The sequence below is a fragment of the Varroa jacobsoni genome, unplaced genomic scaffold (assembly GCF_002532875.2).
Source record: "Varroa jacobsoni isolate VJ856 unplaced genomic scaffold, vjacob_1.0 scaffold_1063, whole genome shotgun sequence".
NCBI classification, from domain to species: Eukaryota; Metazoa; Arthropoda; class Arachnida; order Mesostigmata; family Varroidae; genus Varroa; species Varroa jacobsoni.
In genome coordinates this window covers 868,079-880,787 of record NW_019213965.1, presented here as the reverse complement: position 1 = coordinate 880,787, position 12,709 = coordinate 868,079, and the positions used below count along the sequence as shown (strand labels likewise).

The following is a 12,709-nucleotide window of genomic DNA, read 5'->3' as shown; positions in this document are numbered from 1 at the left end:
CAATCCCTTTCACATTCAGTTTTTACAGATGTGCATTAATTTTAACCTAATGAAGCAATGCGCCAGGTGGTTAACCAGGGCCTACATCTGCTCCAACACAAGTGAAAACAGGACCACGAGAAATATCAAACGGCTGAATTGATAAGATATAGACCATTGTATCGGCCTTTTTTTTTTTTTAGCTGTGAATCTAAACATACCTCTGTACTACTCGAAAGACATAGCTAAATAGATTCAACACGTCATTGATGATTTGTGAGGCCGAATGGTCACTACACGTTCATTTAGCCAGATCTATACAGCAGAATTACCCACATATGAACCATGGAAAAAACTTCCAACGGACAATCTAAATCGGAAAATTCCCCTCAAAGGCTAAAATGATACAAATGTTTCGCCTGAGCTCTCTATCAGCTACCATGATCAATACGACTACAACCGTTAAAAATCTATTCCGCTACTACCTTCGTTGCTAATGCTCTGTTTTTTTTATCTATCGAATTTATCGCTGTTGTGTTTTTCCTCCTCTATGATATTGGTAATTCACGCTAACAGCTAGTACGCCAGTCAATGCCGGACGCTACTCAAGCTTCGGTAGGTCCCGCCGCTTTGGTCAGCTCTTTCCTTCGCTCCTCTCTTACGTTTCTGGCCTTGCTCGACTATGGCTCTGCACGCACAGATAGACATAAGTTGAACCTGATAAACCCGTTCTATGGACACTCTTTGTTCTCGTCGGTTTCTGCTGCCTGCCTGCGTGCACGCCGGCCAGCTTGTCAACTCTGATCAATAACCGACAGCGACGACAATGCTGCAAGTAGGCAGTGACTCCTTGATGACGGGAACGCTCAAAAGCCAGGAGCCAAAGAAGAAGGTGGTGCAGAAGTCTGCCCGACGAATGGATCGTTTAACGCGACTACTGCGGAACTGTTATTGTTTTTGACATGATGCGCCAACGTTGTTGTACTTGGTTTCGTAATGCTGTTGCCGTTGTAACTGTGGCTGCCGACAGTGCTGTCATCATGAGTCTAGCGGAGACGATGGCGGCAAAATTGCGGCGCGCAGTACGCACTAAATGATGAGTTACGTTGATCATCATCATCATAAGTCGCTGTTGGATGGCTGCCTTGCCGTCAAGGCAGCGTATCTCGGAGAAAGAGAAGGAGATAAGAGAAATTTATGCGGACGTGGATTGTGCGGATGGTAAATGGCTGAAAAGAAGAGAACTGGATTGACTGTCTGACAATGTCTGATCAAATCGACGATCAAAAAGACGACTAGCGACGTCTGACAAACCAGGCACACCACATAATGACCGCGGAACGCAGGCCTTTGACTGCTGTTGCTTCTGCCACAACTGCCGTTGTTGTAAGACCCTCTTGTTTTCTATCTTTTTCGAAAGACTAGTAAACTACTATATGTAGCGATTTTGAGATACTTTCCTCTGCTTGAGGATGTCATCTACTTCTATAAATAATACAGTGCGACCCTCTTGATAAACAAGTTGCCTAGCATAGCAGAAGCCTCTGCTATTCATATTTCTCTGCTTTCTCGGCCTGCAGAAATTTACTCAGTTTTAATACGGCATCCGGCATTCGTCTTCGTAGATGGTAGACGCCACGTCAATAGCAGCATCGTAAAGCATATGAATCAGAGGAACCACCTGTCTGACTAGATGTTTTCGAACCACTGGATGAATCCAGCCAGCTCCGGATGTTAAAATGGCGGCCCTGCGTATAGCTTCTCGCAGTTCGTGTCAACCAAATGACCAGTGTCAATATGTTTACAAAGTTATCTGGGATAGAGGGTGGTTGAACAGTGGGACTCAGGCCAAGTGACACACTGCCGAACACTGAAGTTTCTTCGCTCCATGCACTCTCAGCTAGTCTAGGATCTAAGACAGTTGTCGCAGTTTCCTAAGAATTGAGAAGTTGTGGCAATGTGTTTAGTCAGCCATCCGCTAATGGGTATCATGTAGACACAGTATCATGCGTGTCTTCCATTAAAGACTAGAGAAGAACGTAGTTCTTTCAGATAGTGCCTTGTTCCGCAACACCAAGTCTTCGGAAGTCTAAGACAATGAACCGAAGTAACGACTGCGGAGAGTGAAAGAACACATGGAGCGGCGAAAGGTCGAAGTGCTATTGATTATATGGAATGAATTACCATCGCGAACCTACTAGGATGCACCCCCCAGCTATTGAAGGAAGGTTATGGACCATCAACAGCCAATAACAAGTCCTTTTTGATCTCGTTAGGAGGCTTTCCGATAGTGGATACGCTCATAGAAAACAAATGTATTAGAAAAATATTAAAATCGAAACAAACATATTTTGTGTGGTTTTGGAATCAACTACCTTAAATCCTTTTGCTTGACTTTGAAATAATAGTGCAACTTCTTCATATTTGTTGATAGGTTATCAACAACAACTGAACTACCTAAAACAACAAAATATAACAACTTATTCAATGTGTTATCAGATGAAGCTGATTGTCCGTTCATCATAGTTATGATTCTGTAAAGCGACTTAAAATCTACACATTTAGATATTTATATTTAATCAGCACGAGTCGTGGCAAAAGACAAAGCAAAAGCTATAGTGTGTCGGACGCCACAGAAGGAACAGCAAACGACAGTTGGACGCCGCGATATTTATCGGGGTATACGTCTACGTACACTTTGGTTGGCCTCAAGGAGCCCTGCGGCAGTTTCCAGTGCAGAGCAAAATAAACGACAATGTAATGGTTCACCCGGCTCGACTCCTGCCATTCATTATTTTGCATGGTTGTCGTGTTGCGAACCTCTACATGGATTTCCGCAGACTGTTTTCCCATTTTTTTGCGGTACCTAAAGAAAGCTTTGCTGGGTAAAAGTCTGAAGGGTAATCTCGGATCCCCTATGAGTGGTGGCATATTGGCGAGAAGATAGATGAGTTTATTTCTTGCCGCATGATGTAGAACTGATACGTATTTGAGGTAAGGGATTTTGGCCAGGTCTAACAGATGCAGCTGCGAAACCATCTAGAGTCCTGCAAGTGATACTCAATTAGTAAGCCACCATTTTAGGTCAAATAAGTGAAGCTCAATCCCAAAGAAGAGACATTTCGTATATCTTGATTGCGCTAGGTGCTTTTGTGCATATTTTTTAAAACGTAAAAGTTGAAACTGTAACTATTGGGAAGGTCACAAGCTTTTAATACGGAGGCTTGTCAACATTTCTTAAAAAGTTAGGGGGCAGTGTATTGTCTGCCACGACTCTGCCTTTCCTTTGGGATTTCGCCTTCCCAGCCTTTGTCAGGTCGAGGGTCAGTCCCACCGTGCTACTGTTGTGGAGCCTCCTCAGGGTGTGCTAAACCAGAAAGCGGCTAGGCGGGCCACAGACAACCAATAACATTATGTATAAGTCCTAGGTATTTCTGTCGTTTTTAAGGACAAGGTGTAGAATGAATGAATCGCATGTGCTAGTACTAACGCGTCGGCACTTCAATAGGCGATAGCTAGAAGGGAGCGAAGCCGACTTGTCAGGATCCTAGCAAAGCTGAGGATGTGGTCGGCCAGGATTACGATCTCTGATGGAGCGTTTAAGAGAGAGCATGGAGGAAGTTGCGTTGCTGCCGGAATTAACATTTTTTGACTGCTTGAAGTCCGGATAATAGATGATCCTTAGAGACAATAGCAGGTGTGTATGTCTGGCTGCACAAGCTTGTGCTCGCGATTGCGTAACGATTTGTGCCAGGTTCAGCTTAGTACTGGTTCGAATCTATTGTGGGCAGCAAGGCAACGTAGGATGAGCTCAAGGCTCGTCTGTTTGAGCCGTTTCCACGGAAGGCACTACGTGGGGGTTTACGTGGGGTATTATTGCGCGCGAGTCCGAGGAGGCTTACCCAAAAAAAGCGGTTTCTGCTGGAGCCCAAAGAGGACATCAAAATACCGTCTTTTTATAATGACATCACAGACTGCCTAGCTGTAACGTTTACGCAACTACAAAATGCACCGAGATATGAGGCGGAGCCATCAACAGGGTCAACCAGCGTACGTATTATGTCGAGCTTCTGCGTCTTGTGAAAAGTCGCTTAAGGGTCCCAGCGCGAAGAGCAGCCAGATCCGGTGCGTTCGGGTGCAAAGTTCCTGATAGAGCGCGCTAGTATGTTGGGAGGTCTTGAGCTGGCTGATGTCAAGAGAATGTAACGGGCAGACCCTCGTGTAAACGAAATGATTGCTAGATCTGACGCAGGAATAAATGCTTCTGGATACCCAGTTGTCAACGGGCTCTCACGCCGAGTCATCGCGCTACTACAGATTCTGCGAGTCCAGGTTGAAGCTGGAGTGATGCTCTGCCGCTCTATGCAGGAATCGGAATGACTATACAGCGGATGCTAAAACGCTTTCACATTGGTCCTGGCATATAGGCTCAAGTAAGGACAATGGTGGCTTGATGTGAAGGTTGCCTATGTTAGAAGCCTAGAGAGCCAATCGTGCGTGAACGTCTGTCTCCAATCGAGGGATCCTGGAGGTGGTTGGTTGCAGAGGATACCAAAATGCTTACACGTAAGGCTCAAGGGAAGAGGGGGTTTCAGCGGCGAGAAGAGATTGGAGCAAATAGAACAGATGTTCCGGTACGGTACAAAAATACTGTCGATGATCGAGCAACTTCGATATAGCGAGCCTTTGCATGCTTTCAACAGGGTTTCATCATAGGCCTAAGGGTTTGGTATTTTTCAAGCACTATTTTAGAGCACGGACTGCGTAGACCATATGTTAGGACACATAGGTGCCTAGCGTGTGTATATATGTTTTCTAAATTATGTTAAATAAGAAATATCAATTAAATATATACAAATATATTTTTATCTCATAACAAATCATAAATTGTAATTACACGTGAAAGTCTAAAATTAGGTGACAATATTGTTTTGTCGATAGGCGCTTCCGTAATGCTAGCTCCCGCTGGCTCAAATGTTCGAAGGCCTGTCTTATACGTAAATGCTGTGTACAAACGATCCCCTGCGTTCAAACGAAGCTAATGATTACATAGCTAAAATGTCATGTGGAACTGACAACAGCTTTCAGGGAACTTTTATCATAATTGTACTGTAAATTTTTTTTGAGACCACACAATGCTCATTGCTTTCTCGTAGTCCAGTTTCACGAGAATGAATGATAATAACAATGAGCTCTTAGATGTGGTACTTAACGGTGGTGGTGATTGTAGTGTCCATACGTCTGTTTATAAGGTCCGTTTGCGGCCCACACGCGTCTACATGACGGTGACTACGCTCGATCCACATACGTTTATAAGTTGTCAATATATGGCTGTATATACAGGCTGTATATATAGACTGTTGATACAAAAAATAGCAACCTTTTACAGCTTTTATTATTCGTCTCCACGATTTCCTTGCTGTCAATAAATAACCAGTATCGTTCACAGATGCAATAAAGGCGACAGCGAACTAGTCGACCTCTAAATCAGTGCTTAATGATAGTACCGGACGTGAAAGTCGAACTATTATTATTGAATGAAATGGTTTTGTTCTACGGTCCCAAGTGGCTTCCGTTCACTAGAGCAGCCGCAACAGTTCTTAAGAGTTCCTTTAATGATCGGTACTACTTCTGGCACCATTGATGAGACTTTGCGTGCCTCTGCTTTTATGCCTCAAACATTAAACGACCGGCAAGTCTTCTTTATTCGAGCCTGCTTCTGAGGTCCGTCGTGTTCATGCTCGGTCACTCCTGGCAGAAACACGGACTTCGTCGGTTTTCGCATCAAGTCTCTCTTTTTTGCAAATGTAATAGTACCGCACATGCTTTTACACTCATGCCGTAAGTCTGTCGTGCTCTTTTATGGACCAAGTCGTCGATTGGTAAACAACGTGCAAGGCGCTTGGAAAGCTTTGATCGATCGTCCAGAACATAAACACCTCATCCAGACGTCAGAGCATAAACTGCATCTATTACCGACGTAAAACTATTCATTTAGTATTTATATATTCATAATGTAAGCTCTACATTTATCTAATGTAAGCTAAACATCTCGAGTACAAGGTCTATTCGTTCCGTTCATAAACGATACAGCGTGCCCTCTGCTAAAGTAGACCATATGTCAGCCTCCGTTTCAGCATCCCTGCACTAAAGTCAGAGATTTGATTTGCTATAATTAAAGGAGTAAGGGCGGTGTCCGTGTTGTTTTAGCAATAGACGCTGTCAATTCTACCAAAGGGCAAAGTCACTCAGCCACATCCGTTGCACACACGGAATTCGTGCCTTTATGCACGTCCAATCTCCCTTTACAGCTATAGCGTGCAGTGCTGGTGAACACCTTTTGAAACCAGCTTCAAGCTTTCCTAATGCATAATCACGAGTCACCTGAATAAGCTCCGCATCAAAGTTCACTTTTAGATAAAGTCTGAGAAGATGGCCGATTTTTCTATTCTGAAATGGCCGCTTGACTTCCATGGCTCATTTGGTAAATGAAGCTAATGCAGTTTTTCCTTAATTGCTTTTAAAAAATTTTCAAGCTGAACAAATCCGAAACCTTTTTACGTTTCTGGCCATCTTTAGTCCGTCATCGGGAGCCCTGTTTGCTTGTCATGCTCGTCTATCTTCGACACGACCCTTACCTATATGTATTAGGTTGTCCGTTGGAGACTAGCAAAATATCTAGCAGCCGAAAGTTTACATCCCAACGGCGTCCAAACTAGCAGATTTTTGTTATTCATTTTAGCCGTTACACTCGACCATCGCAACTAGCGATGCTGCGTATACGTAATTTTCACGTATTCCCTCCGCCTTCTAAAACTCACGTGCTTTAAGAATCTAACGTCCTTCCTGCGGCGCCTTCCCGACCGGTACCCCCTCACGATTCCGCATCGTCGCTACAGCTCCTTAGTATTTCTAGCGCCCTTGCGCTTCCACCCATTGCCGTAGTACGTCCCCAAGGTCTTGCAGTATAAATCCATTAGAGTCCAAATCTAGCGACTTCGTATACGGCTTGTTACCTACACGGAATTCATTTAGACACCTTTTCGCTAAAATTCCCTTCTGCAGACATTACTTGGCCGAACCCAACTTCCATACCCCGCTTCAGCACCGGCGTCCATGTGAATAGCAACTCGCCGCTGCTACTGGTGCTAATAGTTGCAATGGGGACGGCCTGCTTCTATCGGTAACCTGGCTTGTGGCTTCATTGTCCCCAGTCTAATCCATAATCATTTCTATACAGCCGAAGAAAAATCGACAAAGAGCAGATCATCGTTGTCGAAGTGAGGTGGTTTGGTCGGGCGTGGCCTTCGTTGTTGTCGCTTTATCGTCAAGGACAAGACCATCGGTGAAACACTGACATCATGTTATTGAACGACTGGGTTTTCGTACCTTGGCTCAATAGCTATCTGCTGTTTATTTTTTTAGGCATTACACAATGTCACATATATTTTTCATCTGGAAATTCGTGTATTTAGTTTGTGTCGTTGGCCAAGCTTGAGGCAGCGACTTTTGCTCTTTTTCAACTAAAGGTTTTGCCCTCCAGGCCATCGCATCGGCTATATTGTAAACACATGCATACAGAAATGTGTGTGCGTAAACCAGGCTTCTTCATTAGCAATGTCCTACACAAATGCTGTCTGGCGCCACAGGTACAACATAATCATGAATATCTTGATGGCTCCGTGGAAGCGAAAACGCTATCAGCAACAGTGACATTTTTCGGTCATGCATCAATTTGCAATTAGATATGCTTGTTGTCGCTATTAGAGTGGCTTCAGCAGGTGTTTTAGTCGAGACAACTAGGCGTACCAGCGCCGGGCCTACTCAAACAACCGTTCTTCATTTCAACCTACAGGCTACTCCGGCAGGCCGAAAGGCCGACGCCGGTTAGCGACTGTTGAGCGCTTTAACCCTGACGATGACTTTACACACAACGCCGACGCAGTGAGCACTAAAACTCTGCATCCGTACGTTGCCGCGTGAGTTTGCCGGTCTGCATGCGTAGGATTTGTCAGACACCGAAATAATGCGCAGTCGGCAAACGGACTGCCACTGCCAAAAGGCCTACAGCTATGAGGGTACATTATATCGTATATAGGTATTTAACATCGAACAGGAACGAACTAGAAAAAGGATCAGCAAAGCTTAAAGCACATTGCTAAGATAAGCGAACACTAAATAATGTAATCCGCGTACAACTATCGAGTAATTTATGTAAATATACCAATGGACCAAGGTAGCAATGAAGATCTACCATAAAACTAATAGTCAATGCTTACTATTCGATAGATTTCACTTTAATCTCTGGATTCAAAATTTCGCGACTTTGGTGTCCACCATTTTGTTTCCTTATCAATAGAAGATTAATTAGCTGCCAGAAAAAATATATGATATGGACACGTCGTATCAATTGATAGTCAAAACATTGCGCTGTTTCTTCTGTCCTCTTCGTTATATCTTTTGGCTATATTATTTAATGTAATTGTACGCATCTAACATAACCAATGTGCATAACATGGACGAGATAGAACAAACATCTTGGCTATCTAAGTAAGTGACAATTGTTGTCCATTGCAAGGAGAACTAACCTATTAGATAGCTTCCAGTATTGTCGCAACTAAAACAGTCTGTTTCAACAAAAGAAAACGACTGACAATCGGCAGAAAATTTGCTGTTGTACAATGAAAAAGTTACTCATTTTTTATATGTATGTACATGGCCCCATGATGAACTTTATACTTGTGCGGTAACACAGAAGGGCATCAAAGCCAGCTTGTCTCGATTGCTTTCTTCAAGGACATTCTTCTTAGTTGATGAGATTGGGATCACCAATTACGTTCTATCGACGCGACGTCATTAATGCTTCTTACATTAAACATCGCTATGACTAAGACGAAAATCATCGACCGGTTAGAACGCTCGGCCAATGATCATAATAGCAGATCTTTGCTTCTGGAAGAGATTACCCGTACGACGCTGCGCGGAGCCCTAGAGCTTCGGTGGAATAAAAAAAAATCACACTAGGAAAAATTGTATTTTGCAGTCATGGCTAGATATACGTTGCGGAAATCCATAGCGGATCGTGCGTATGTAACAGAGACAGTGGATCTATCTTATAGTTGGTGGGGTGTCCCAACCAAATGACTACTTGGTGAAGCAAGTCAAATCTGCCTTTCTTCTGCCATCTTCCCTTTTACTGAGTTTGTGGAACTTTGTTAACCTCTTAATAGCCTTAGTGAAATGAGAGAAAAGCTGAACATATCCCGTATCCATTCCGAGCGATACATCTACCTGTTTGCGTTGCCCTTCCGGTTTTTGTTATCGTTGGTACAACAGCGTCAACTACGACGCAAATCAGCGATTGTAATAAATGCAATTTTTCCACTTATATTTTTTGGTTATGATACATATTTGTTGCGGCTGATTAAGTGATTTATTCTACTAGATTATTTTTAATTTCATCTCACGTGTTCTATACAGTATATTCTCAAATAATATACAACTTAATGAGTTGTATTTAACGCAATCGTACCACAACACATTCCCAGGACGGAAAAATATCCTACGTGATCTGTCGTTTTCTAGCATTTTCAAAAACTGCAATCTGGCACCTAAAAGGCTAATTTTCGTGACGGCTCCCTGACTCCTTAGTTGTTTTTAATGTACTTTGGAGGCGAAATCGCAAATCTACAGTGGTTACCCAGCTGACAAAGTGTACTGTCACACTGAGCATTGCGTAAGCTCTCTGATAAGACGACTGAGTCATCACCATGCCCGTAAGCATCACCGTCGTAATCATCATGATCAGTGTTAGCAATGGGTGTAAATGCTCGTAGCGAGTCTATTCTGATTCCTTTCCTCGCTTAGAAATCCTCGTCGCTTCAGCATTCATTTTGTTAGTCACCCTATCGGCCCATCAGGTCTGTCATGCAGCACGACTCGCTCAGTTACTCTCGAGCCGGCTGCAACGAAGAAGATGATATTGACAATTGTATGGGCTAACTGCGGCAAGCACGACTACAGGGTCTTCGGTAAGCTGGACTTGGCGAAGGCTGGCTATAACGAGTCGCAGTTGGACGTAATTGTCTTTGTAATATACGATACAGCGCGTGGGCACGCAGGTATTTTTGGATGCATCAGCGCGCGCGAGCTATTTCTAATTTCGAGACCATGTAAGGCGCGTCGGTCCCAGGTGAGAGAGGCTAAACTCTGGTTCTTTTCGACCTAGCCAATTCCGCCCTTTCTATCACACACCTATTCCACTCTGCATTCCGGCCTGATTCGTTCGTCGCATACGGCTACTTCGCTTGTGCCATAGAACCTGCAGAGGCACGGTCTGGGTTCCTGCCGGTTTGACGGGACCGTAATGCGTCGTTATGTCTTTAGGCGGCGATGGACTTTGGCTTAAATTAAATTTGTATTTAAAGGAATATTTTTTGATAGTGAAAATTTAGTTATTTTTTTGACGAAATTTTGGTAGACCCTAGAAAAGTTCGGCTATTTGTTGTCTCAGTAGTATGGCTTCTTTATGGCAGCTGACTACCAAGGTACGAATTCATAGTAGTCCTCTTTAATGAAAGAACATGAACAACTGGCTCTTTGCGTCCAAGCCGTTGATAACTAAAGCCAATATGTTCGGACGCTAAATACCGCTGACGAGGGCAATTGTGCAAGAGACTAGAGGCAGCATGATCCGCTCAGGAGAGTTTCGGGGCGCCGAAGCTATCTTTTTGACAAGAGGAATCGAAACATAGAGAAGTTGATATCGTGAAAGGTATCAGATAGCTACTGAGGATATGGAAAGATAATATACCACCTACAATATGTGCACTTGTTTCGATTTTGACATAATACGAACGGCCTCCTGTATTTCGATGGCAACCAATTCCAAAAAAAGAAAGATTTAGTGAGGTAAGACCTCAACTACAGAGAGCGACTCCCGTACTTGAGCCGTACACGTGCGTTCAGGATAGTGTATAACTGCATTTTTTTCCATATGTCCTGAATCTCATACGCGCGGATACATATGAACATACAATAGTGCAATTCGCACAAGAAAATAGGAAATGCCCAGGCCTAGCTAACATAGGTTGTGATTCAAAACTATCCACAACTTACAATATGACATATTACCAAATGAAAGCAAATCATGAGGTCCGTCCAAATATTATATGCTCAGTATCTTGTCCTACCCGTCCTCATAACTTACGGAACCTATTACTCCAACAATTACACCACATTGTTCCGAACTATCTTTGCTTCTGCATTAGTTCAGACCGGCAAGTCAGCAGCTAATTCAAGAATATTATTGAGGCCGGAACAAGCATGTACTTACGGCTAACGCAGATCTTCGATGTCCACTTAGAGGATCAGGAAGAAGAATCCGAGATACGGTAGAAGCGTTGACTTGTAACAGAACGACTGAATGAACGCATGGGCTGCAAGGCGTGACGCGTGGACGACCTTCAAATTAGGCAACATTCAGTATTGACCGGGTACTAGAACATGGGAGATACCTTAAGCATTCGAGGATATCCAACGACCATCTAGCTGCTAATAGCCCGGATAGACAATGCCATAACGCATCGGTAAATTATACACACGTATTATAAGTGCGGTGCGTAGTGTCAGTACCTCGACAAATGTTTCTCTAAACATACAATGGTACATAGCTATTCGACTGTAGGTAAACATCTATAGAGTGGCGGGTAGACTCCATTGTGCATTATAATATATATAGTAAAACACACATTTTTACCCGCCTGTGCTGCTGTCTCTGTTTCGCGCCCACATGTGAGCTAAAGATTTCGTCTACTATCATTTCATCCTGGCTAAATCAGCTATTGCAGCCTCATAGAATCCCAGTCACCACATCGGTATACGTAAATAGATGAGGATTGCCTGCCTATACATAGATTATTGTCATTCTGCTTGGCACAGGCTGAACAACAATAAAACCGACTGTAGACGTACCATAGAACCAAACGCGTGCTATGACATTGCACATCTTCAAATTGCAAAAAATTCAAAACCCGCCCGTTATACTGCCGCTTCTTGAGCTATAGTATTAGCAGGTCTGATACACTGCTATAGATACAACGAATCGATATAGAATTAAACGACTAGACATATCTGCTAACACTGGCGGGTATGTTTGTTGAGTAGGTGAAACGAGGTACGGAGTAGGTATTCGTAATGCTGGTAGGTGTTGCCCTAGTGCGCAGGTGTACAGGAGTATTAGTTTTTCGAGGACGCTAGAAGGCCCGCAAGGAATGATCAACCGGAAAGACAAAAACGAAAAAAGAGCAACGAAGGAAAGAGGATACGTTCGGGAGTTTTCCCTGTTTCTTGCTTTTCGTGAGATTTGTGTGTTTTTGGTAGGTCGGCGACCCAACGCGACGAGCGATAGTTGACATCCGTCTGATTAACTGTACTCCTGTATGCAAGCTCTAGGTGACTAGTCTTAGTGAAACTGCTGACTGTTTTATAACTTCTGTTGTCGTTATGGGAACGTTGCATTAGGTGGCATTTGTTGTTTGCGGCGGCAGCTGCAATAGATTTTAGCAGGTAAAACGCTCGATAGCAAATAAATAAACGCCCGTGAAAGACTGCTTTTAACCTCAAGCAGCGGCAGCAGTCGAAGTCAAAAGCGTGAAAAACATTGATCGAGAAGGAAACGTAATATGTGTGTGCAGATAGCTTTCTGCCAGCTAGGTATCGTACGCGACCG

At 43.6% G+C, this 12,709-nt stretch overlaps 1 protein-coding gene across 11 annotated transcripts in view; it reads right to left on the bottom strand.

The window, feature by feature from the left end:
* LOC111266205 (octopamine receptor beta-2R) overlaps positions 1-12,709 on the bottom strand; it is a 136,359-nt gene that overhangs the window by 96,568 nt on the left and 27,082 nt on the right. The window lies entirely within an intron of this gene.